Raw genomic sequence first — 22,470 nt, 5'->3', positions numbered from 1 at the left:
CTAAAAATAATTGGAGACTCAGAAGGAGAGGAGATAGGACAGAGGCAATATTAAAAGAGACGGTGGCCGGGAATCTTCCCAAAGTGACAAAAGCTATCAAGCCACAGATTTAGGAATCACTGTGGACCTAAGCAGGATAAAAATAAAACAAAACAAAAAGAAGGGGAAGGGGGAGAAAAGGAAGAAAACAGCAAAGAAGGGAAGAAAAAGGGAAAATTGTTAAAAACCAAAGAAAGCCTTAAAATTAGCCAAAGGAAGAAACAGACGTTACCTTCAAAGGAGCAACTAACACTTGACTTTGCAGAAGAGATGGAAATCTGAAGGCCAAAGAACCAGATCTTCAAAGTGTTGCAAAACAACAGCAAAAACTGCCAACCTCGAAATTTGTATCAAGCAAAAAATGAAGGTAGAATATAGACATTTTCAGACAGACAAAAACTTGTGCGAATTCATCACTGACAGATTCACACTAAATAAACTATAAAGAGAGTTCTCAAGGTAAGTGGAAGATTATCCAAGATGGAAGCGTGGAGATACAGGAAAGAAAGAACAGTGGAAAAAGGGTAAACGGTGAATAAATCTGAAGTAATATTAAATGTGTAGAACAGTAAAATTAATGACAACAGTAGCACAGAAAGCAGGAAGAGGCTAATTATAGTTTCAACATCCTAAGGTCCTTGTAATTTATATTTAGCAAGATTAAGGAGTCTGGGATAGAAGATTCAATACCTAAGGCAGCCTGTCTCTACCGTGTTTAGTGAGAGAATCGTGTCCTAATGCGCAAAGACAGGGGATTGACAAGCTTCTGCCTGTGGGCCAAATCCGGCCTGCTGCCTTTTTAATAAATAATATGTTTTTTAGAACACAGCCGTGCCTATTAGTTTATGTACTGTCTATGGCTGCTTTCATGCTCTCGCGCCTGAGTTGAGTAGTTGTTGTGGAGACCGCGTAGCCCACACAGCTCAAAATATTTACTACCTGGCCCTCGATAGGAAAAGTTTGCTAACTTCTATCTATGCTAAAGAATCCTTTGTATCTAACGAATTAGCTTATTTGCATCTAGAAGGGCACCGGTTATGTATCAACCTTGGAAAAATCAACAAAAGAGCCACTCAGATTGTTTTCTGTAAGACAGTTCTCTCATGGAGCTTTAATTGCGAGAAGCTGCTCTAGCATAACCACTAAAAGGATAGAAAGAGGATTTATAGCTACCATGTTAATAGAGGAGGAGAGGGGAAATGAGATAATAAAAACTACTTACTCGTCAAAAAAAAGACAAGAAAGGAGAGAAGAGAAAAAAAGAAACATGGGACAGATAGATAGGTGAGACAAGTTACAAAATGAGTAGTAAGATGGTCAATTGAAGTGATTGTTAGGCCAAGTAGACTTCAAAGCAAAACATATTCATAGAAATGAAGAAGGAAATTTCATAATGAAAAATGAGTCAATCCACAAGGAAATTTGTATGCACATAATAACATAGCTTCAAAATGCAAACAGCAAAAATCAACAGGATCAAAAGGAGAAAAAGAGGGGCACCTGGGTGGCTCAGGTAAGCGTCCAGCTTCGGCTCAGGCCATGATCTCACGGTTCATGAGTTCGAGCCCTGCATTGGGCTCTGTGCTGACAGGGCAGAGCCTGCTTGGGAATCCTCTGTCTCCCTCTCACCTTGCCCCTCCCCCGCTCATTCTCTCTCCTCCCCACCCCCCTCAAAAAGAAATAAACATTTTTTTAAAAAGGAGTTGAGGTGTTTGGGTGGCTCAGTTTGTTAAGCAGCCAACTTTGGCTCAGGTCATGATCTCACGGTTTCTGAGTTCTGATCCTGTCTCCCTCTCTCTCTGCCCCTCCCCCACCTGCTTGCTTTCCCTCTCAAAAATAAGCATTAAAAAAAATTTTTTTTTTTTGAAAAGAAAAAGATAGATCTGCTATTGCTGTTTCTTCTATTAGACACAAGTTAGAAAGAGTAGGGTATTTGTTTAATGTGGTATAAATTCTCAGACCAGCTTTCCACATCATATTTAATGGTAAAACCCTAAAAGCAGTCTCTCACTATTATTGTACCTAGTAACCCACTTGCAGAATTTCTGCTTTCCATCCTAGCAACTTTGAGCTTGTTGGTTTGGAGTTCTTATTTTCCCAGCGGGGAGGTGGGGGGAGTGCTTCTCCCAGAGGATACAGGAGAGTTCCACTGAATTAGAATGCGAGGCTCCCACCCATTTGCGACTCTCTTACCACTGAACCGGAGGGGCTACTTTACTGCCTAGAGTGCTTGATCCTGATACTAAGGGAAAATAGGGGTGATGCTACACAGTGGGGACAAGGAAGGCTATGCTAACTCAGGATTCTCTGGGGTGTCTCTCGGTAAGTATGCACTGTATTGAAGAGTAATGAACAACTGCAGTACCCCCAAAAAGGCAGGTCTGATGGGTCAGATCCTTTAAGAATGAGGGGTAGCGTAGGGCGCCTGGCTGAGCCAGTTGGTTAAGCATACAGCTCTTGGTTTCGGCTCAGATCATGATCTCATGGTTTGTGAGGTCGAGCCCCGTGTTGGGCTCTGCGATGAAGGTGCGGAGTCTGCTTGGGATTCTCCCTCTCCCTCCCTCTCTCCCTCTCTCTCTCTCTCTCTGCCCCCTCCCTTGCTTCTCGTGAGCTTGCTTTCTTGCTCTCTCTCAAAATAAATAAACTTAAAAAAAAAAAAAAAAAGAATAAGGGTTAGGGTTTAGGGTTATCCTGTCATGTTGAGAACTCTGACTACGTGAGGTTCTGATTGAAGACACAGGAGATATGGGACAGGAAGTGGAAAAGGAAAGTTGTGGACACCATCAGTGACCTCATGACCAGGTGCAGAAATGAGAATTGTAGTGAATTAGCATTTTTTTTCTTTGTTATATCTGTGTGTTGAACTTTTATTTTTCTTCTTCCCCGTATTTTATATAGAAATTTGGGGGATTTAATTTGACAGTTTAGTCTTTGGAGAGGAGACTGTTTAGTGGAGCTGTACAGAATTTAAGAAGTAATTGATACAGCCAGTGATGGATACAGTGGCTGTTAGGACTGTGGCTCCTTATTTTGGTGAGAAGGTGAAAGCATCTTCATTTATAGGAAGATAGCTGCGTGCTATTCGGTGGAAACAGTTGTTTGGTGCTGTATCTAAGTTCAGATGTGTGTAGAGGGCATATGTGGAAGCCGAGTAGCCAGAAGGATAGCGTGTGCCCATTACCAATTCGTCCCGCATCTTCTAATCTGTGTAGATCCGACTCCCTCTTTGCCTGGGCGCTGTGAACATTTCCCTTTGGCTGGCTGACATCATGTTAGTCTTTGTCGATAGAGGGCGCTGGAGAGTAGAAGTGGGGAGAGAGGGACAAAAGGGGCTCTGGTTCAGGTGTGCTTCCCTTTTTTTTTTTTCTTTGGTGCAACAGTCAGCAAGCCAGCATCTGTAGTCCTGGTAGTTCTCATCTCAGTGACGCTTATGGCAGCGTGGCCTACCTGTACCCTCGGGACCATTAGCCGCCACCCAGTAGGGCGCCTGCGTGGACCATCTCTGACCTGAGCCCTCTGTCAGGTCTCTTTGCCGCTGATCGCCTGTGTGTCCTATGGCAGCCACATCCTTCATGGTCCTCGTGCAGAGCCCCGTCTCTCAGTTCTTAGCCCATTATTTATATGCCCTCAGACCAGAGATAGATTTCCGCTTTCTGCTTTGCTTCTTCCAGACCCCTTAAAGACTTTTCCCCTCTCTTAAAAGTTAGCCAACTTGTACTAGTTAACAGATCTTTCCGTTAAGTCCACCCTGTTCTCGTGATCTCGTGGGCTTATGGGATCGAGCCTTACACTGTCGGCACAGAGCCTGCTTGGGATTCTCTCTCTCCCTCTCTCTCTTCCCCTCCTCCTGCTCACACACACACACACGCTCTCTCTCTCTCTCTCCCCCTATCTCTCTCTCTCTCTCTCTCTTAAAATAAACAAACATTAAAAAAAAAAAAAAAAGTCCACTCTGTTCAAATTATTGGCGTGGTTTCTGACTCCAACTATTCCCCGACTGCTAGGACTCACTAACATTGTTATCTAGTCTTGTCTGACATTGCCGTCTAAGTTCCTACCAATGAAGTAAGATAGGTGTGTTGGTTTTCTATTGCCGCGTAACGGGTTAGCACAGACTTAGTGGCTTCCCAGAACGACCAGTGTTAGTTTAGTTCCGACCAGTTCTGCAGGCCGGGAGTTCTGGGTCTCTGCTTGGGGCCTCACAGGCTGAGCTCAAGGTGTCAGCCAAGGCGAGTTCTCCTGCAAGGCTCCGGGGAAAAGAATCTGCCTCCAGGTTCATTCTTGTTGTGGCAGAATTCAGTCCCTTGTCGTTGTGGGGCTTGCTGGCTGTCAGCAAGGGTTGCTGTCAGCTCTGAGGGGCCGCCCTGTTCCCCGCCACGTGCCCTCCACTTCGGGCCAGCACCTGCGTGTTCTTTCCTTGTCATACTTTGAGCTTCTGACTTCCTGTGTCTCTGACCTCTGAACCTAAAGGGTTCCTGCGATTAGGCGGGGCCCACCTGGATGTCTTAAGGCCAGCTGATTTGGGACTTTAGTTACATGTGCAGAACCCCTTCGTGACAGTGCCTACACTCATGCTCGATTGAATAACTGGGAGAACATATGCATACGCCAGGGCCCAGAACCTTGGTGGTGGGGGCCGGGGGGAGGGAGTCTGAGAATTCTGCCCAGCACAGTATGAAACAGAAACAAGAAATAAAAAGGTGAAAAGATATTTTTGGTACATTTTATACCCAGGAAATCCAAGATGATCAGCTGAAAAGTGATTTGATGCAACAGAGATAAATCAGTAAGCTGACTAGACCCCTACCATCGGTAACCATTTAGGCCACACGTGGAATGTTTGATCGTATTATATCCTACACAACAATAAAATAAAATATCGTAAAATACCTAGAAATGAGCTTAACATATATATAGGAAATAGGAAGAAAATGACAGTTTCATTGAAAGAGGAAAGAAGTAGATTTTCTCAAGCAGGAAAATTAAATCCTACAGAGCCTTCAGTTAATTTATAAGTTTAAAACAATTCTTTTTTTTCTTTTTAAGATTTTATTTCTAAGTAATCTCTATACCCAACATGGGGCTCCAACTCACAACCCTGACATCAAGAGTCACATGCTCTACCGACTGAGCCAGCCAGGTGACCTGAGTAACTTTTAAAAAAAAAATTTTTTTTAATCTTTATTTATTTTTGAGAGACAGAGAGAGACAGAGCACGAGCAGGGGAGGGGCAGAGAGAGGGAGGCACAGAATCCAAAGCAGGTTCCAGGCTCCGGCTGTCACCACAGAGCCCGATGCAGAGCTCGAACTCACGAAACACGAAATCGTGACCTGGGCCGAAGTCGGACGCCCAACCAACTGAGCCATCCACGTGCCCCCTGAGTAATTTTTTTAAAAAGAGAAATGAAGACAGGCACCTGGATGGCTCAGTCGGTTAAGTGTCCGACTTTGGCTCAGGTCATGATTTCACGGTTTGTGGGTTTGAGCCCCCACATCGGGCTCCCCACTGATGGTGCAGAGCCTGCCTGGGATTCTCTCTCCCTCTCTCTGCCCCTCCCCCACTCATGCTCGCTCTCTCCCTCTCTCTCTAAAAGTAAATAAGTAAACTTAAAAGTATGAGCAAAATGAGTGGTAGATAACAAAGATTTTATGAAACTGGACTAAAATCGTGTGGTCCTAGCAGAAGCACCTACTTATTCATGGAGCAGAATGGTCTTCAGGCCCATCTGTTATATGTGACTTTGATGTATAAAGACGCAGGGTCACAACTGAGTAGTGAAAGGAAGGGTCATTTAATCTGGGGCACTAAATGATGCCCATGCATTCTGTTGGCTATTTGGTTCAAAAAGAAAGCAAGGTAAATCCTAATGTCTACCTTCCACCTAAATAAAATTTAAATAAAGCATCATCTATATAAAAAAAAAATTGAGAAATCTAGAAAAGAAAATAGCAAACGTAAAATGTGAAAGCTTTCTGTGGGATTTTATGGAAATTTAAAACTTCTGAATGTGAAAAATAATTAAAAGGCAAACCAAAAATAGTAGAAATGTTTATAGCAACGTGATAAATGGTTAATCACTGAACATATATCAACTCTTATAAATTGATAGGGAAAAAGCCTACTGAGAACCCAAGGGATAGACCTAAATATAGAAACAGTTCATAGAAAATAAAATTTATGCAGGTTAACAAATATAGGGAAATATATTCATTAACAATCAAGGAATTGTAAATTAAGGCCAATGAGATACTTTTTCTATTTGATTATCAGCAAAGATTAAAAATTAAGATACTCAGTGCTTGAAATAAGCATCTTATACTCAGCTAATAAAAGTACAGATTATTAAAATACTTTCTGGGTAACAGGTTATAAGTATTCGTACCCTTAATTATACCCTTTTGTTTTAGTAAGTCTATTTCTGGATATCTCTCTTAAGGCAGGAATCACAAATTCAGAACAAACTACACAAGAGGGAATTAGTGATGAACATAGTATAAAATGGAAACTCCTGAATAAGCACGGGGGAATTGTTGAGAAAATTATGGTCTACGTACACAATGAGAGTGTTGTGTTGTCTTTAAGAATGATATTTATGAAGCTTGTTTAGTGTGAGAATACCTTGTAAATGAAAACAGAATACAAAATCCTGTATAAAGGATCCTTTCAGCCATGTCCTTTTTATAAGTTTGGGAAATTCTCTAAACTGAACCGAGTACTTGTGAGAGCGTGAGTTCAGATGGTGGTCGGCGGTGGCTTGCTGCTTTCCGCTCTGTTTTCCAGTATTTACCACCTGTCTATTCTTCATTTGCATCTTCCCAACATCAGAATTTCTCTGCACTTGCCTGTCTGTGAATTCACTCTCACAGGAGATCGAGGTCGCTCCTGAACATGAACGGCTCCTTGGTGAGAAACTCACAGCTCCCCCCCGCCCCCCCGCCCTCACCCCAACCTTTGCTTTTCTCTTTTGAGCATATTTAGAGTCCAAAACGGTTCAGTTACAATTAGCATCTTTTCCAGTAGGTGCTACTGTATGGTGTATATTTCTTCTTAGACTGTAAAACTTCTTTGGTGGGATTTGAAACTACACGGTTGCTTTTCCAGTGTTGGATGTCATTCGTTGGGTGCTGAATGTTTAAATTTATGTTACGGCACATGTGTCGATAAATGACCGTTTTAATGGGGAAAATAACATTACTTTTCAGAAAGCCGTTTATACTTTGCCCGAGAGATACAAGGTCATAGATTCACAATATAAGAGCCACACACATTCTGCACCGTCTTCATTTCAAGGTGTTGTGCATATACTACAGTTTTCTAAAATGTGAGCTCTGTGAAGGCAGGAAGAACACCGTCCGGCACGTAGAACACTCTCAGTGAGCCGTGCCGAACGACACAGTTGCCACTTGGTCACTTGGTGGAAATGTCTGGCGACTGTCACGTGTGGCAGATACCGTTTCTCAGAATTTGTGTCATTTAGCACAGTGTATACTTTGCTGCCTTAAAGCAGTAGTTCTCAACAGGGGCGGTACCGACCCCTTTGAGGGGCGTTTGGAAATATGGACATGTGGTTAGGGGTGCCACGTGACTGGCGTCAGCCACAGTGGCATTCAGCGGGTAGGAGCCAGAGATCCTGGATCTTTCCTAGTGCCCGGACCAGTCCCATATAATACAGACTCATCCTGCGTCCTTCCTGACCCGGATATCCCTCTAGACGGATGTCTAGGTAGGTGAAAAACCAGTTTATTTTAGTGCAGAACCTATCTTATGTGTATACTGTACAGTTTTCTGTGCTGTTGTGATAATATACGCTGAATTTCCCGGGAAGGCACCTCTGGTGTAAGTTGAGGAAAGATTGTACTCTGTGTGGGATTTTCTCAGTAGTCACTTCTCATTTCGGAAATCTCATCACTGATTTCATGCCATTCCTAGTATTTGAGTTGCAAAGCCAGTTTTATTTTCTTCATAACACTTATCACAAACTGAAATTACCTTGGTGCTTGACTTGGGTTTTACACTGAACTGTAAGCTCCTTAATAAATGGGGATCTTACATATCCTGGGTATCCTAAGGATACCTAAAGGATACCTAAAACAGAGTGGCACATTGTGGCCAGTTATTGATAATCGATGCATAAACAATGAATGGACGTTTGAATGACTGTCTCATCTGTCTGAGCCTGACCTTTACATGCTGATGTTCCTTAAGCTTCTGCCCCAGGCCCTCCTTTCTGTTTGCTCTAACCCCCTTCTCTACTGACCACAGCTATGAGCAAGGCTTTGATTTGTATTTCTACACTGACATCTCTCTAGATTTTTCTCCAGCCCGAATCTTTGCTCTGAATCCAGAATTGCATATCTGTCTGCCAGCTCCCTTCCCAGCTTCGTGCTCACACATCTCAAAGTCAACATGCCCTTCTCCAGTGTTTATCTCGGCGAACGACGCCATTATCTTCCTTAGTCACCCTGGTGGGAAACCCAAGGGTTCTCTTTGATGCTTCCCCTTCCCTTATGCCTATTTCTACTTAGTCACCAAGCCCCATTCATTCTTTCTCTTAAATAATTTTCAAACCCTGCTTTCTAGCCCCAAACCCCCTACCCCGAGACACCCCCTAATTTGGAAATCCTCAGATCTAAAGTACCAAGTCTAAACTCCCTCTGACTGACAGCAGGAGCCTACTCATTGGTTTCCACTTGTCCGTTCTTAGCCCCTTATAATCTGTTCTCCGTAGGAGCCAGAATTGTGCTAGCCATTTCTTCACTGCTCCCTTGCTTTCAGCCTGCTAATCACTTGCTGTTTCCCCAGCTTGTCTTATTCCTTCCCCGCTCTAGAGCTTCCATGGTCCATGCTGTGTCCCTTGCCGTGGCAGCTGGCTGTCCTCCGGAATTTCACTCACTTCCATAGGCGACCCTCCGTACTCTCCTGACGAGGCCAGAAAGCCCTCCCATCCTGTGCTCTCACAGCACCCTGTGCTTCTTAGCAAATTGTAATGAGTGTGTTATAAAGGTGGCTGTTTGTCTTTCCCATAGAATTGGGTTTTGTTTTGTTTCTAATTCCTGATGTATAGGTATGGCCTCGGTATATTTATATTATCATCATAAAGGATGGCCTAATAGCAACTATAACAATTTGTCTTCTAAAATTTAATTGGTTTTTATCCAGTGATTTTATAGGGTAGATCAATCTGATACGTTTTTTCAGGGGCATACTCTATTTCAATGGTTCTAAGAAACGTTTTTCTCATTTTCACCGTATCTGAAATAGGCACACATCTTGTAGATAACGGCATATTATGGTGCATTTGGCAGCATTTTTCTTAGTGGCACGTGAATTAATGGTGCATCTTACATCTGAAGGCGTCTTAGATTAGATACAATTTGGTATTTTGTAACAAGTTCATTGTGGAAGATTTACTGAGAACCTCAGTCATTCCTTGGAAGCATTGCTAAGATTTTCCTGTAGCCACTAGCAGGTAACTGGTCACTGATCCCTTGAAGAAGTTTCTGCCTATAGTCATTTTGGTCATACTCTGCCGAGTTGAATGTTGGGGACTTGATTTGTGTATCATTCGCTCAAGTAACACACAGATTCAAATTTGTGTATGTGTGTGTGTACCTGTTTTTTGGAAGAACTTTTTTTGCTCTCTGTGTAGAGGTGGGCCGGCCATCCGTCGGTTCCTGAGGCTGTCGATGATCCCTCTGGAATGCTTTCTGTCCTTCCTTTTGGAAGAAGTTGTAGCTGTGCTCAAAGAGACCTTTTCCGCGGCCCTCCTTGGATCTAGGCACGGGCACGCGGGTAAGTTCTGACTGATCGGATGTCAGCAGAAATGAAGCGTGGGCTGCCCGGGAGTGAACGGAAAAGGAGATGGCTTGCTCTCCAGTTCCTCCTTTCCCCCTTCTAGTGAGTGAGAAGAACGTGGGTCCCTTGGTGACCTCATGCAATAGTGATGCCTGGCCAGCCTGTGGGCCGCGGGGGAGAAACATCTTGAGGACGTTGTGCTTGTGTTTGGGGGCCTCTTATAGCAGCTTTCCCTGCACTGCACCTGATGATCATCGAAGAGACCGTCCCGGTCGGGCTCTTCTGTTTCTAACCACGTGAGGTCAGCCTCACCATTGGTGTATCTCACGTCTGAAGCAGGTGGCTCTCACTCTTGGACCACAGCGAAGAGTCTGTGTGCTCTTCGGGGACGCAGTGTGGCGTGATGGATGAAGCACATGCTTGAGATGCAGTCAGACCTCCGCTTGAATGGCAGCTGTCGCTTACTGTCAGTGTCACGGTGGGCTACTCACGGAGGTCCTCTTCTTCTCGTTTCTTTAAGTAATCTCTGTGCCCAGTATGGGGCTCGAACTCACGACCCCAAGGTCGAGAGTTGCGTGCTTTACCGACTGAGCCAGCCAGGTGCCCCTCAACGAGATTCTCTTGAGGAACGAATGAGATCATCTGTTTAAAAGGCCTTCCTAGCCCAGTGCTTAGTAAATGACAGCTATTGTCATCGTTAGTTTTTCCAAAGACTACAACCCCAGGCTTCTGCTGCCCTAGTATTTTTTCCGTTGGGCTTGGTATTTATGGAGGTTTGTCTGATCTTATATCTTTGGATTAAGCAAAACCATCAGAAACCTTCATGTTTGGACCGTGTTGCCTTGGTTCCCCAGAGAACTACTGAAGTTTTGAGAGTTTCCTGAGATTTCCCATCATGCTTTTGGCTATGGGGAGGTTGTGAGAGATTGTTTAATCAAGCCTGCCCTGTGCGTGCCCCAGGGCACGAAAGAGGCTGTCCAGGCCTGGACTCTGTCACCTATGCGAGGTATCCCCTGAAAACCTTATTTAGACCTGAGGGCCAGGGAAACTTTTTCTACCATTGTAGAACTGGTGTGTGTTCTCAGGGTTAATGAGAAGCCATAAAGGACAGAGAAAGGAGTTGAATCATAAATAGTAACATAATTTGGGAAATTGGTAGTTGCTTCCACTATAGGGCAAATTGTAGGTTAGCTCTGCATACCTGTATTAATCCTTACTAGCTGTGGTTCCATTAAAGTCCTTTAAGGAGGTAAATTCTAGGCTTTTTTTTTTTTTTTTTAAATCAGAAAGCCAGAATGTTGGCAGCTAGCAGAAAGGTAACTTTATGAGCGTAATAGGAAATACTTGCTTTAAAAAAAAATTTTTTTTTTAATTTTTAAGTTATCTCTACATTCATTGTGGGGCTCAAACATACAACCCTGAGATCAAGAGTTGCCTGCTCGACCCACTGAGCCATCCAGGCGTCCCAGAAACATTTGCTTTTAAGAATGGTTATATGAACATAGTATTGGATACGCAGTTCATACCGTTTCTGAACTTTGAGTGTTAGAATTGGGGGGTTGTGGCCGTAATTCCAAGATAGCAATTTAAAGTGCAGGGACAGCAGCCTGTGACTGGCAAATACTTGTTAATCTACAAAGCATGGGACTGAGCAGGTCAGGGCCTCAAACTGGCTCAGTAAGCAGTTCACCTTGAACGACTAAAGACTAAACCTGGATATATAAGAATAGTACATACAGCAAATTATAGAATGCTTTCTTCCTTAACCTAGGTGGTAACCGTAGCATCTGTCTGGAGTGTTTGTTTGTTTGTTTGTTTGTTTCCATATGAACTTGGCATGCATTTAAAAACAAAATAGAAAATTAAAATTTCAGAGGCGCCTGGGTGGCTCAGTATGTTAAGTCTCCGACTTCGGCTCAGGTCATGATCTCGACGTTTGTGAGTTCAGGCACCATGTCGGACTCTGCTGACAGCTCAGAGCCTGGAGCCTGCTTGGGATTCTGTGTCTCCCTTGCTCTCTACCCTTCCCTCGCTCTTGCTCTCTCTCTCTCTCTCTCTCTCTCTCTCTCTCTTTTTCTCAAAAATAAACATTAAAATTTTTTTTAAGAAAATTAAAATTTTTTTATATAACTGAGATTTTCGGGTAGGTTTTCTTGTTCATCATTTCTGAAATACAAGTTTCTACATTTCACATTTTTGATGTGAAATATTAACAATCCTTTTAATACCTGTGGGATGGTTTTTTTTTTTTTCTTTAGCACATATAATTGGTCATTTTTTTCTACCTTATGTTTCATTATGGAAACTGTTTAGGCAGCATTTGACTCCCTTTACCAGCTTGTGAGTCCAGTGCATATCTGTGAACCCTTCTTTTCTGCTGTCCTTCCATACAAACCCTGAACTTCACAGGTGTTTCCAGATCAGAGGACTGGCTGGATGGTGGTATCATCTCTTTTTATATTTGACTTTCCCCGTGTGCAGATTGTCATAAAGCTATTTCTGCTCAGGTCTTGTGCACTTGCCTGCTCTCCCAAATTAGAATCCAACCCTGAGCACAAGTTAGCTTAATGGCTCCCAAAACTGAATCTACAGCGAACAGTCTTTTTAGTTCACAGAATTGCAGAATTTCCTAATAGAAAGTTACCCTGGAGATCATCTGCAGCCCAGAGCGCTCATTGATAAGTGCCCCAGGCGTCGGCTTCGTGGCTTCAGGGAGTGCCCCGCAGTCGTTTGGCGCTGGGACTTTGTCCTTTCTTTCATGATCATGAAGGAGAGCCTTTTCTGAATTTGCCCAGATGTACCACAAGTTTTAGAACACAGAGGTATAATGGAGTTTAAAAAAAAAAAAAGAAAGAAAGAAAAAACAACGTAAAACACTGGACAGATTCAGGCAAGTGGTCTTTTCCACCATCTATCAGGTTTCGTATTTGAGGTGTGTGTTATTATTTAAGTGTAACTTGTAGTTATATACTTCAGTGCCATTTGTTTGTCATTTAGACACATCTTTGGTTTTTATTTGCTGGTGTGACCGTATCAAAAAGTGCAGTTTATTGACAGAATTGAAATAGGCTCTGATTTAAGGATTCTTCGATCAGTGAGGAGAGAGAAACCATGCAGCAGTGTGAACTGGGAAAGTTTAAGGGATCGCCAGCTATAGCAGGGGATTGAAGTAAAAGGGACTGGCTAGGTAGAAACAGAGTTTTTGAGAATGTGGGAATGGGGGGGGGGGGGAGAAGCAGGACCGCTGCCCCCAGGGCTGAGATGAGGCACCCTGTGAGAGCCTCCCAGGCTGAGGTCCAGACCTCATTGGAGAGGGAACAGCTGTGGCTATGGGATAGAGGCGAACTCACTGGGCAGGGGGAGCAGGGGAGCAGCTAGGAAGGAGGTTGCTGGGTGGCCAGCAGCATTGCAAGGAGCCTGCCAAGGAGGGAAAAAAAAAAAAACAAAAAACAAAAAACCACCACTCTTCTTCTGCCGTATCTCTCCAGCGCCCTCTACTGAACAAGCGTAGCGTCATGCCAGCTAGCAAAGAAAAAACGTTGAAAGGCCCCAGATCAGTTTTCACAGAGTGGGCCAAAAGCTGAGTGTGGAGCTAAGAGGCAGGAAGTCAATAGCCAGCTTAGCTCCCTACCTCCAGATTCCTTAGTATTTGGAAGGAGACACTTGGGGAAAGCATGCTTATCACTGGTTACACACAGGGCGTATTTTGAAAATTTGTAGCGAACAATGAAATCCTGATCATTGGTAACAACCGCTTGGTGGGTACACACCAGGACGTGGCAGCAAAGACCACTGTGTCTGAGAGGCTGGTTGGAGATTCGCTTCTGTTACTTTAAGCATGTTTAAAGTACACATATTCAAGTGTCATTATATCAATTGACTCTGAAAACGGAGTAGCGTTAAAAATTGTAGGGTCGGGCGCCTGGGTGGCGCAGTCGGTTAAGCGTCCAACTTCAGCCAGGTCACGATCTCGCGGTCCGTGAGTTCGAGCCCCGCGTCGGGCTCTGGGCTGACGGCTCGGAGCCTGGAGCCTGTTTCCGATTCTGTGTCTCCCTCTCTCTCTGCCCCTCCCCTGTTCATGCTCTGTCTCTCTCTGTCCCAAAAATAAATAAAAAACGTTGAAAAAAAAATTAAAAAAAAAAAAATTGTAGGGTCGTTTTCATTTTGAGGCTGCTTTAACTCAGAAATGAAATAAAAGGTTTTACAAAATGGCACTTGTGACTCCTATACCTGTAATTGACATGTTAATACGGTAACACGAAAGCAGCTTTTAGAGTGGTTAAAATGTTTACTGAACCTGATTCGTTTTGAGACGAATCATAGTTAAATAGTGCTGAATCCAGTCTGCACTTCCCTTTCTACGCAGGCCTAAATTAAATAGGTTATTGAAAAGTTACTGTGTCTCTCGGTTCTTTGATCTAAGGAGGGAAGGGAAGGGGGACGTCGGGGACGCTAGGAGGCAGCTGACATCACTGAAGGCGACGCCAGAAAGCTCTCAGGACCTGGGTAGCCAGCGCCAGTGGACGGCTTTGAAGGGAGCAGCCGGTGAGACACATCCGCCCCAGCTGTCTGCCACTCGGTGCAGGGTTCACATTCCGAGGAGGGCCCGGGAGGGCCGGGCACAGGCAAGGCAGTGGGGTGCCAGGGACGTAGGTCCTGGTCCCGGAGACTCCGTTCTCACTCCATTTCTCAGCTTCTCTTCCTTGGTAGTTGGTTTCATTTCCAGGCCTTCCGCGGTTGGGAGATGTTCCAGCGGCTTCCGTTCCTCTGATCCTGTTAGGTCCATCCCTGAACCTTAGAGTCGTCCCTGAATCTAGCGGATGGCTCGGGAGTGTGGTACCTTTTGATTGGAGCCACTGCCCTCAAAAAGTCCGTGGAGTTCAAGGGAGGGAGGGAGGGCCCGGTGCTCCAGGGGAAGTTGAGGGGCGCAGTTACCAGTGGAGAAGTAGAGGGAGCTGCCTGGCAAAAATAACAGACGGGGGTAACCAGCCTGATGGTTCAGCGAAACGCCAGCCGAAGTGAGGAACATCCTTTTGTTCTGTGATACAAAGCCAGCGGAAGAAGATAACAGAATGTAGGAAAACATTGGTGAAACCGGAAACGGATGTGCCCATGTGGTGGACAACCAGCACCCTGAAGGTGAGAAGCGGAAAAGGCTGTTTGTCAAGCCTCTGCTGGGCCAGACTTCAGTAGCCGCCGCTGAGGCGCTGTCGGGTGGTCCGGTTCGGTGTTGTAGACACAGCGGCACGTCTTGAGAACCGAATGCTGGGGCTGGAGGCCTGTTCGCACCAAGATGAAAATTACGTCGGAGTTCCTTTGAAATGCCTTCAGGCCTACTGATTTTGCCATGGTTCTTCTCCATCCTTCCAAAGTCCAGGTTCCTGCAGGATCTCTTCCGAGTCAGTTTCTTTGTCCTTTCCTCCAGAGCTTCCCTGTGTGCCTTGTGGCTTCTGGTCCTGTGGGACGTGAAAACCCTTAACCCTGGCCCTTGTCCCCCCCAACCCCATCCGTTTAATTCAAACCCTTCCTCTCCTCAGACCAGGAATGAGGGACAGGGGGACACATGAGGGAGGGAGGGATTCAGCATTCTCCAGAGCCACACCCCCTACCATGACCATTTCTAAATCACTATTTCTTTGCTTTCGTGTTTGTTTTTTTTTTTTTTTTTTTTTTTTTTTTGCTTTCGGTTTCTTTGTTCTTTTCGCTTTTTAAAAGTACATGCAGTAGAATTCACTCTCTGGTGTACAGTTAATGTAAGTTCCAACAAATACATGCAGCGTATATGTAATACATACATGCATATAACCACCCTCACCGTCAAGATTTATTAGGAAATCCCGGCACCCTTCCCAAACATTCCCTTGCTCTGCCCCTTTGTAGTCAGCGTTTAGCTCCACCCCTGGCCCCAGGCAATCCCTGGTCTGCTTGCTGTTCCTGTGATTTTTCTTTTCCCAGAGTGTCACATAAATGGAGCGATACACCGCATTGCCTTTTGAAACTGCCTGCTTGTATATGCTTAGTATATGCTATGCCCCAGTATATGCTTAGTATATGCTATGTCTGAGTGTGCTTTCCTTTAGTTTATCCCTATTTGGAGCTCACAGAGCTTTTTGAATCTCACCAAATTGGGGAGGTTTCCCACCATTGTCTTTTCACACGAGTCTTTCTCTTCTACTTCTAGAAGTCCAATAACATGAATATTGGGCCTTTTGATAATATCTAAGGGTCTCTGAGGCTCTTCATTTTTTTTTTAATCTTTTATCTTTCTGTTCTTCTATAGTTTCTATTTATCTGCTGTGAACTCCTAACTTCCTATTTGTTTCAAATGTATGTACCTTTATTGCCTCCTGGAACAAAGTTATAATAACTGCTTTAAAGTTAATTCCAATCGCTTCTCGGCCTTTTGGCTAAGATTACGTGTAAAGTTAATTCCAGCACCCGGGTCATCTGAGAGCCAGCTTGCTTTGTCTTTGTCCTGGCGGTGGCTACATTTTCCTGGTTCTGTGTATGAGGAGTAATCTTGGATTCTGTTCGGGACATTCTGAATATGTTGTACAGATTTTGAGTCCTATTATAAACTCCTCCAGAGTATGTTGGTTTTTGTTGCTGTTGTTTTCTCAAAGCCTTTACTCTGCTGTTCTGGATCTGTCCCACTCGTGGGTGACTCGCATGTGAGCCCAGAACTGGGAACGTCTATACACCGCATTTAGAGGTCTTCTCCGGCCAGTTCCTCTCTGGGATTCCCCCACACTGTGTTGCTCTCAAGAGCTCCTTTTCCTAATCCTCCGTTAGAAAGAAGACGTTCTCTCAGGGCGCCTGGCGGGGCTCAGTCGGTTGAGTGTCTCAGTCCAGCTCAAGTCATGAGCTCCTGGTTTGTGAATTGGAGCCCTGCATCAGGCTCACTGCTGTCGGCACAGAGCTCGCCTCGGATTCCTGCCCCCCTCCCCCCCCCCCCGCCCCTCCTCGCGTGCGCTCTCTCTCTCAAAAATAAAATAAATAAACAAACATTTTAAAAGGAAAGAAAGAAAGATGGCGTTCTCTCAGTTTTAGCTGCCTGTGCCACCGCTGCCCCAGGACAGCTCTGTGACTGGGACCTACCCGTGGACAAAGTAACAGGCGCGAGAGAAAAGGGGAAGAGGAGAAACTCACCCCCATACAGGTCACCTCCCCAAGTTTGTTTGTTTGTTATTTTATTTTATGTTATCATTTATTTTTTGAGAGAGTGCGAGCAGGGGAGGGGCAGAGAGAGGGAGACATAGAATCCGGAGCAGGCTCCAGGCCCTGAGCTGTCAGCACAGAGCCCGACGCGGGGCTCAAACTCACAGATTGCGAGATCGTGACCTGAGCCGAAGTCGGACGCTTTACCGACTGAGCCACCCAGGCGCCCCTCTCCCCAAGTTTTAAGTCTGCTCCCTACCCCACCTGCTTTTCGCTTTCTTTTCTTGCTGTGTTTTTGTATTTACATTGTACTTCATCCGGTTTTTTTATTATCATCAGCAGCTGAGAGAGGCTCTTGTGGGCTTCCTCCGTCTCGGTCAGCCCCAGAAGTCATAAATTACTACCTGCAGTGGTTTTCCATGCCGCATAACAGATCACCACAAACCTAGTTAGAGCCTAACACTATACATTCAGTATTTCACAATGTCTGTAGACAAGGAGGCTGGGCATGACTTAGCTGGGCCTGCTCTAGGCTGCAGTCCAGGCCTGGGCTGGCTTTTCGTTTTGGGGGGTTGGGGGGGGGGGGCTTGACTGGGGAAGGATGGGCTTCCAAGCTCACTAAGGCTGTTGACAGAATTCATTACCTTGCAACAGTAGGATTCATGGCAGCTGTGTCTTCAAAGCCAGCACCCAAGAGGGAGACTAAAACCCGTCTGCTAAAAAAGGGGGAGTCTTAAATAACGTAGTCAAGGGAGCAGCATATCATCACCTCTGCTGTATTCTAATGGTGAGAAGCAAGTCCTGGGTCCCTCCCACACTCACAGGAGGGCATTTATACAAAGGTGTGGACATCAGGAGACCTCAGAGTCTCTATCAACTACTTTATCCTTTGATCCTCAAATAAAAACTCTCCCTCTGCTCTTAACTCATCAGAGCCGTGGTTCTCTTTTCCGCCCCTAATCCTGGTGTAATGCCGAGTGACTTCCTGGTTCTTCTAGACAGTCCATCCAGCACCCGGACCTATGAGTTCTTGACCTCCTGTATGCTAGTGACCTTGACTTTAGAACCCTGTCCTGAAATCCCAAGCATGTGCTCTTTGCTACATAATTCTGTTTATTTCCATCATCTGTCACGTATTAAGGGTAATTCAGGTCTTAACTTCACTTTCCTATTTATTAGATTCTCTGTCCCTTGAGGTCCAAGTCTGTTTTTATGTCCCCTCCCTCTCGTATTGCCCACAGGATCTCCTGAGTATTTCCCGCACATAGCAGGTATTCAAACACGTGTTGAAAAATTAAGAACCTTAAATATTTCAGTGACAGCTGGACAGGATACCACTTCCTTCTTCCCGTTTTAAATTTGTCTGATAACACTTTATCAGCCCTTTCTAACCTAAACACTGCCAGGAAATTCTAATTGGATTAGCCACACTTTGAAAATAATGGGATGGACACAAACCCGCGATGAATTGGTGAGTGCTTTAACAACTAGGCATCGGAGTCTAAGCGGGATAACTTCAGAGTATAGGCTGTGGTGGGTCTTGTAGGTGAAGCTGAGGATGAGGACTGACCGCCATTTCTGGTAACTAACCCTCCAAGGCAGAGACAGGCCCACCCTCTTGTATCGAATCCTGCGCTTGTACAAAAAGAAGAGCAATCATCGAACAGAAAGGCTGGAAACGTGGAAGGTTTTGCAAGCAGCACAGTTTCGCATGGGGTGGCTACATTCCCAGTCTCCCTACATAATTGTATCTTTTGAATCCTGGTGTCTCTGGGAAAATGTGAGTTTAACCAGGAAGACGGAGATGATTGGTCCACATCGAGGCTTCAGTTGTGGGGATTCCCCTACTTCCCAACTCTCCCTTCTTCTGGCTGCTTCGAAAGTAAGGGTGTTGCTCCTTCGTCCACCCAAGGCCTGCTAGTAAGCCAGTGATGGCTAAACTATTTGAGAATAAAAGAAAGGTTAGATTCTTAAAACCCAGATCATTAAAAATACTTTCTTTCTAATCCAACTCAGTATAGTGGAGGCCATTAGAATATGCCTTGTCATGCAGAGCATAGGTGATTTATTATCCAGTTTGGCCTGGGGTTCAGTTTGACATCCAGAAGTTGAGCCTCATATCAGATTTTCTCCTTACCCAGTTTTCACTGCTGCTGAAACAAGCTGTACCACCAGTCAAAGCAATGCTGTTTTCTTGAGCAGAAGCTGGACAGGAACGCTGGGAGTTACTGGTGGTGGCGGTAGTGAACCAGAGGGGAAGTGCATGTGTACGAACAGAAAGTGATGAGATAATGTTCCCACCATGGCATATTATGTAGCCATTAGAAATAGTAGATTTGGGGCACCTGGGTGCCTCAGTTGGTTAAGCGTCCGACTTCGGCTCAGGTCATGATCTCGCGGTTCTTGGGTTCGAGCCCCGCGTTCGGGCTCTGTGCTGACGGCCTGGAGCCTGCTTGGGATTCTGTGTCTCCCTCTCTCTGCCCCTCCCCCACTCATGCTCTGTCTCTCTGTCTCTCAAAAATAATACATGTTAAGGAAAAAAAAAGAATAGATCTATCCGTTGGGGGAGGGGATGAGGAGATTCGCACATATGCACTGAATGAGAAAAGCAAGATGCAAAAAAGTTTGTACAATGTGTTCCCGTTTTTACAGAACTGACCAAATGAAATGCTTCATAAGAAATGTGTAGGTAGGTATGTTTCCATACAGTCCCAGGAGAGTGGGGAAAGACCCAGAAGGGTGCGAACTAGGTGGTTAATGGGGATTATCCGGAAGGGCAGTGAGGGCAAATGGAGCTTTGCTGTGGTTGTGGAGGGAGGAGGAAGGCCAAGCCAATGAGAAACTAAACCGCAGAGTATGCTGGGAACAGTATAGGATTACATTTACACACGTGTATACAGCTGTGTATTTACATGTAAGATGTAAAAGAAAAAATTGAAATTAAAAATTAAAGTTACAAATGAAATTCTCCCAGCCTGGCCATCCCGTTTCTTTCTGCTGCTTGCAGCTTAACTTGTAAGTCCGTCTCGTACTTGTCCCACGTAAGAAAAGTTCTGATTAACTCTATACGGTTGACCCTTGAACAACAGGAATTTCACCTGTGGGGCTCCACTTACACATGGGTTATTTTCTTTTGGTGAATACAGTACAGTCCCATAAATACATTTTTTCTTCCTTATGATTTTCTTCACATTTCATGTTCTCTAGCTTATTTTATTACAATAATACAGTATATAATATATATACAGATATGTGTTAATCGACTGTTGATGTGATCAGTAAGGCTTCTGGTCAACAGCAGACCCTTAGCAATTAAATCTGGGGGGAGTTAAAAGTTACATGTGCATTTCTGACTGCTTGGGGAGTCGGTGTCCCTAACCTGCACAATATGCAAGGGTCAGCTGTATAGTCGACACTTGATACATGTTAGTTTTTTCCTCTTCCACTAGGTCAAGAAACTTACCAAATCTGAGTGTGGTTTTTCTTTTCTTTTTAAGTGGTCTCTACACCCAACTTGGTACTCAAACCCATGTCCCTGAGATCAAGAGTTCATGCTCTTCTGACTGAGCCAGCCGGGCGCCCCTCCAAATCTAAATTTATAATCTTCTCACTAGCCCTGAAAGGTAGATAGAATCTTATTAAGTATTACTTGATCATTTCAGGTAGTAATAAGGTGTCCCTTGGAAAGAGAGTATACTTATGGAAGATGTCTTTTTAAAGTAAAAAATGTGATTTTTAAATCACATTTAAAATGTTGATTTTTAAAGCACATTTAAATCACATTTAAAACGTTGACTTAAAAGAAAAAAAAAAAAAAAAAGATTTTTAGCGAGAAGTGGCCGTAACTGTGTGTTGGAGTCAGAGGTAGAAGAAGTTACTGTTAATTGGGGGAAATTAGATAAAACTGTACTGGAGACCATACGTGTGAATTGTGCCTTGTCATATACACATGAGCTCTGGCAGGTAGGGATAGGATACCTCGTGGCTACTTGGGCTCTTTATTTACAACATTTTATTTTACTGTTATGGTGAAACCTTAACTGTGCAGCTGGGGGAGTAGCCGGCTCTAATTACTTTAATTGTCAGAGCAGTAGAATTAAGCAATCGTTTTTTTTTTTCACTTCAGTTGAATACCTTTTACAAATGTACCCATACTTGCCTATCTTACTAAGTTTAATATCTGAAGATAATTTAAGGCTTTCATTGTACTGTAGATTAAGAAAGTGTAACAATAGAGGTAGGCAGCCACGACTTGGTTTTTATTTATTCACTTTGTTCCAAGACGTGTGGCAGGAGGCGCGACGATTATAGCACTGCACCCATCACTCACAGACTTGCCTGCGCCTTATAAGAATGTTTAAGTGCAGATTTCTTAGGGTCTCTGCACTTTTTAACATGAAAATATTCCTGGAAAAATGAATAATAACCATTTCCCAAACTTGATAAATGTACTATCCTTCTTTAAAAGCAATATTCTCGGGGCGCCTGGGTGGCTCGGTGGGTTAATAAGCATCCGACTTCAGCTCAGGTCATGATCTCACGGCTCAGGAGTTCGAGCCCCCGAGTCGGGCTCTGTGCTGACAGCGTCTCCCTCTCTCTCTGCCCCTCCCCCGCTCACAGTCTGTCTCTGTTTCTCAAAAATGAATAAGCATTAAAAAAAATAATAATAAAATAAAATAATAAAGAAGAATATTCTCTAAGGACACCCACCCACATGGTGCTGACTTGAATTATGTTTATTATGATAGTGTTTAAATAGGTGCACACGGGCAGTAGGTTGAAACTCCTTATGCGTGTAACCGTATGTATATAAAACACATTTACGAATGGAACTCTCAAAATCGGTACTTTCAAAACAACATTAATGTATGCTTGGATGAGGTTTTCCTGAGGCTTCTGTGCCCGCTGCTCCCTGTTTGGTCTGGTGAATCCTCTTTCCCGCCAGCACCGGCGCGGGCGGCCGAGGCAGGAGACGGGAACGGCACGGTCACGTACAGGGCAAGTTTCCCACAAAGAAGAAGGAAGCTGTGGCGGGACAGGAGCCACTGTAGAAACTGCGCGGCGCCTTGGCTTGAGGGAGAGTGCCCGAGCGAGGCCGGGGCCCAGGCTCCCCGAGGGAGGCGTAGCGGCGGCCCTCTGGTGGCAGAGCGCCTCCCTGGCGGCGTGGGCGCGGGTGCCGGGCCGCAGGAAGTGCCCCTCCGCGGCACGCGCCTGGCGCGGGAGAGCCATGGCCAGTAGTAGCCAGGCGTGCGGCTGCACGGGAGCCCCGGAAGCGCGGCCCTGGTGGCAGGCCGGCCGCGTGGACGTGCTGGGGAAGGAGTATCAGTGCGGCAGGAGATGGGGAGCACGCGGGGTCCCGGCGGGAGGGCCGTGTCATTGACGGGACCACAAGAGACGAACATAGGGGCAGGGTGATTGGCAGGGGGCCTGGAGCACACAGTGTCTGTGTGCAAAGGGTCACGGGCAGGTGACACTAG

General features: G+C 45.0%; 1 protein-coding gene across 4 annotated transcripts in view; it reads left to right on the top strand.

Moving 5' to 3' along the window:
• TNRC6C (trinucleotide repeat containing adaptor 6C) overlaps positions 1-22,470 on the top strand; it is a 142,858-nt gene that overhangs the window by 22,366 nt on the left and 98,022 nt on the right. The gene's annotated exons all lie outside the window — the stretch shown is intronic.

This window comes from Panthera onca, chromosome E1 (assembly GCF_046562875.1).
Source record: "Panthera onca isolate mPanOnc1 chromosome E1, mPanOnc1 haplotype 2, whole genome shotgun sequence".
Taxonomy (NCBI): Eukaryota; Metazoa; Chordata; class Mammalia; order Carnivora; family Felidae; genus Panthera; species Panthera onca.
This window is presented reverse-complemented; position numbering and strand designations above follow the sequence as displayed.